Genomic DNA, 5,137 nt, shown 5'->3' on the forward strand with positions numbered 1-5,137 from the left:
GTATCATTAAAATTATGGGTTTGCCTCCCAACAAGCGCTTTTGTTTATAGTCGTTGAGTTGAATTTTTTCTTAAAGCTTTTTAGGCTGAAGAAGAATTGCCTAAAAGACAACTAAATCCCTTAGGGATGATTTCACCCGTAAAATAGGGTTTCAACCTTTGTCCGTTGACCTTGAATCCTTCATTTCTTGCATTTGCAACCTCGACTGCTCCATAAGGGAATACTTGAATTATTTTAAATGGTCCCAACCATCTCGACTTGAGTTTTTTTGAAATAATCTAAGGCGTGAGTTATATAGAAGCACTTTTTGTCCCACCTTAAATTATTTAGGAATAATATGCTTGTCATACCAGTTTTTAACCTTATCTTTATAAATTTTGACATTCTCATAAGCATATAGTCGTTTTTCCTCTAATTTGCTCAACTCAAGCAACCTTCTACCACCTACAAGATTAAAATTCATTTTAATTATCTTAATAGCTCAATAAGTCTTATGTTCGATCTTGATATGTAAATGACAAGTTTTGTCATAGACTAATCGATATAGTGACATCCCAAGGGAGTCTTAAATGCTATCCGATATGCCTATAGTGCATCATCAAGTTTGTTTGCCCAATCTTGTCATGATTTGTTCACTGTTTTCTCCAAGATAGGCTTGATTTTTCGATTTGCTAGTTCTGCTTGTCTGTTGGATTGAGGATGGTATGGAAGTGATGTCTTGTACTATAACCATACTTGATCAATAAGGAATCCAGCTGTTTGTTATAAAAATGCTTTCCCTTATCACTCACTATGACTCTAGCTATACCAAATCTATTAAAAATGTTCTTTTAAGAAATCTAAGTACAACTTTAATATCATTAGTAAGTGAAGCAATTGTCTCCACCCATATAGAAAGATAATCAATGGTTACTAAAATGTACTTATTGTTAAAAGAACTTGGAAATGGTCTCATAAAATTCATACCCCAAATATCAAATAACTCAACTTCTAAGGATGTAGTTAGGAGCATTTTATTTTTTTCTAGAAATATTTTCGGTTCTTTGACAAGCATTACAACTTTTAACATATTTTCTAACATCTCAATATATAGTTGGCCATAAAAGTCCAATTGCCATACCTTCCCCCCAGTGTTTGAAGTACTAAAGTGACCACTCATTTCTAGGTTATGACAATGATATAAGATATCACGTACCTCATTTCAGGAATACATCTACATACCATGCCATTAGTACAATGCTTATAGAGCAACGATTCTTCCCAAAAGTGACTTTTGACATTATGCAACAATTTCTTCCTTTGGTGAAAATTTAAACCCTTTGGCATTACTCCACTTACCAAATAATTTGCAAAGCCCATATACCATGAAGAATTAGCAAGTGCTATGACAAACTCATCCGAGAAACTCTCTTTAATCGGAAGTTGATCATCAGTGGGGTTGTACTTTAGCCTCAAAAGGTGATCCGCCTACCACAAGGTTCTCCGATCTCTTTTTATCTTTTATTTTCACATCAAATTCCTGTAATCAGAGAATCCATCTGATTAGAAGAGATTTTACATCTTTTTTATATAGAAATTATTTAAGAGGTGAATGGTCTGTATAGATGATAAATTTAGACTCTATTAAATAGAATTTAAATTTATTTGAGGCAAATATCACTGTCAATAGTTCTTTTTTCATGGTTACATAATTGAGTTGTGTTTCATTAAGCAACTTGCCCGCGTTATAAATCACGTGCAATCTTCCTTCTAGTCTTTGCCCTAAAACCACTCCTACAGTATAATCACTTGCAACACACATTAACTTGAATGGTAGTGACCAATTTAGTGAATTAATAATTGGTGCCCAAGTTTACTTCATCTTCAACCTATCAAAAGTAATTAAACATTTATCATCAAAATAAAAAGGGGTATCCTTGCATAATAAATCACACAATGGTTTAGATATATTGGAAAAATCCTTAATAAAGCACTTATAAAAGTATACATGTCCAAGAAAACTACGAATCCCCTTGACATTGTTCGAAGGTAACATTTTCTCGATTATTTCTATTTTCACCTTATCCACCTCAATTTCTTTAGAGGAAATCTTATGCCCTAAAACAATTCGTTCATGAACCATGAAATGGACTTTTGCCAATTGAAAACAGGATTTGTGTCTTCGCATCTCTGTAAAATTAAGTCCAAGTTATGAAGAAATTGTTAAATGAAGAACCATACATAGAAAAATCATCTATAAATATCTCTATAATTTTCTCAACATAACCAGAGAAAATTGCGATTATGCAACGTTGAAACGTACTGGAGGTATTGCAAAGGCCAAATGGCATCCTTCTAATTGCAAAATTGCCATAGGGGCATGTGAATATTATTTTCTCTTGATCCTCAAGAGCTATAATTATTTGATTGTAACCTAAAAATCCATCAAGAAAATAATACAATTCATATCCGGCTATACGCTCAAATAATTGATCAAGGAAGGGTAAAAAAAGTGGTCTTTTCTCGTAACCACATTAAATTTTCCATAATTGATACATACTCTCCATCCTACCACAAGTCGAGAAGGAATAAGTTCATCATTTTTAACCTTGACTATGGTAGTTCCCCTTTTCTTTGGGGCTACATGAATTGGACTAATTCATACACTATCGGAGATAGAAAAGATTATACTTGCATCAAGCCACTTAATAATTTCTAATCTTACCACCTCTTTCATATTTTGATTGAGTCTTCTTTGCAATTGTACCACCGATTTGCAGTTGTTCTCTAAAAGAATGCGGTGAATGCATATAGAAAGACTTATTCCTTATATGTTGAAAATGGTCCATCCAATAGCCTTTTTATGCTTCTTTAAAACTCTTAGTAGCTTTTCTCGTTGCTCCTCATATAAGTAAGCACTAACAATCACTAGTAAAGTTTTGTTAGTTCCAAGAAACTCATACCTCAAATGGTTACAAAGTGGTTTGAACTTAAGTTTTGGAACTTTTATCTTCGAAGGCGGTGGAAGTCCTTTTCCTTGTCTAAAACTCTCGTACACATGACCTCTTATATAAGGCGGTTGAGCATCCAAATATTTGGTCATCCCTTCAATTTGTTCATTATCTCTCCCTTGCCATCCTATATGCATCAAACACAATTCAAGAGGATCCAAGCCAAGATTGAATTGGCTTATCTATTGTGTTAGTTTGTCAATAGCGCCAATTGAACAAGCATGATAGGTAAAAGAAGGGTATTTTTTCATATTATTCAAATTAAACTCTACCTCTTCTTCACCTATTTGAAACTTAAACTTGCCATTTTTAATATCAATAATAGTACCTACAGTTGTCAAAAATGGTCTACCAAGAATAATTGGCATAGACATGGCTTCTTCCATATCTAACACCACAAAATTCACGAAAGTGATAAACTTTTGTACTTTTATCAGCACATTTTCTAACACTTCCAATGGATACCTAATAGACCTATCAGTTAATTGTAAAGTAATATTAGTGTGTTTAAACTCATGTAAACCTAATTGTCTAGCCACCGTCAAAGGAATTAATAATACACTAGCACCAAGATCACATAATGCTTTAGAGAATTCAATGTTACTAATGGTGCTTGGTATAGAAAACCCCTGGATCCTTCAATTTAGGTTGGTAGTTTGTTTTGAATTATGATATTACATTCCTCTGCTAGCACTATTGTCTCGCGGTCATCCAATTTTCTCTTACAAGTCATGTTCTCCTTAAGAAACTTTTGCATACGAAGAAATTTGCAAAATAGTATCGGCGAAAGGAATATTAATATGTAATTGCTTGAAAATTTTAACAAAATTTTTAAAATCTTTATCAAACTTATTTGATTTGAACTTTTGAGGAAATGGAACTGCTGGAGGTACAGGAGTGGTAGTAGAAGATGTCGGTTGATTTTCACTTTGTTTCTCCTTACTATATTCCCCCAAACTTGCCTCTTGGTCCTCCCTCTCATCTTCTTTTTCATTACTCTTATTTTTTTTCACTTTCAACCACCGGAGGATCTTCTAATTGACTACTACTACGAAGAGTTATGACTTTAACATGCTTCCTCAGATTCACTTCCATTTTACTCAGTAACTCTCCTTAGTTTCTATTGTTAATTGAGTTCGCAATTTGAGCTATTTGGACCTCTACATTTGTATACATGGTTGTAAATTGGTCTATTCTTCCCTCAATTTTTTTGAATCTTTGGATAGTAGCACTAGCTAACTTATCAATTTTTATCATTGGACACATTGGCTAGCCTTTCAATTGTCATCTCCCAAGCCAGTTTGTTCTCTCCATTCGGTAGCTTTGGTTGGAATTCCAATGAATTATTTGGCCTTTGTGGCACTCCTTGATTCTTCCATCCAAAATTTTGATGATTTCTCCACCCCGAATTCTATGTGTTGGATTAGGGATTGTTTTGAGCCGTTCGGTTGTAGTTATTTACAAATTGCGCCTGCACACTTTCAACACAAATATTAGTATCATGATCTCCTCCACATATATTACAACAAGAAACACTTACATTAGATGTAGAATTAGAACCAAACTTGGTTTGTTTACTTAACAACTTAACCACATTGTTCATTTGAGCACTCAACATATTAAGAGTGTTCATTTCAATCATACATGCTTGCCGTCTAGAATTATCTCGCTCATTCGCCCATTGGTAATTGTTTGTTGCCATCTCCTTTTTCAAAATTTGAGTTTCCTGGGGTGATTTACCAATTAAAACTCCACTTGTGGCTACATCAGTAGTAGCCTTAGTCGAAAAAGTTAAATCATTAGAAAAAGTTGGACGATTAGTCAATCGGAAAGTCCATGGTATGGATATTTTTGTAGCAAATCTCTAAATCTTTCTCACGTTTCATACAATGATTCACCCTCTCATTGTTTAAAACTAGTAATGTCCATTCTAAATTTAGTTGTTTTATCCGGTGAAAAGTATTTATTCAAAAATGCTCTAGATAAATCATCCCAAGTGGTGAAAGTGTTTAGAGTATAAGAATGCAACCAAATTTTAGCTTTATTACACAAGGAAAAAGAAAACAACCTTAACCTAATTGCATCCTCACTCACTCCATTCATTTTAATTGTATTACATATCTCCAAAAATGTGGCCAAGTGTGTAT

The 5,137-nt window shown here is 33.6% G+C and overlaps 1 non-coding gene across 1 annotated transcript; it reads left to right on the plus strand.

The window, feature by feature from the left end:
- Positions 1-4,820: 4,820 nt before the first annotated feature.
- LOC113781795 lies at positions 4,821-4,928 on the plus strand. Its single transcript, XR_003469700.1, has one exon. It is a non-coding gene; the product is annotated as a small nucleolar RNA R71 (small nucleolar RNA).
- The last annotated feature ends 209 nt before the right edge of the window (positions 4,929-5,137 follow it).

The sequence above is a fragment of the Coffea eugenioides genome, chromosome 8 (assembly GCF_003713205.1).
Source record: "Coffea eugenioides isolate CCC68of chromosome 8, Ceug_1.0, whole genome shotgun sequence".
In the NCBI taxonomy this organism is placed as follows: domain Eukaryota; kingdom Viridiplantae; phylum Streptophyta; class Magnoliopsida; order Gentianales; family Rubiaceae; genus Coffea; species Coffea eugenioides.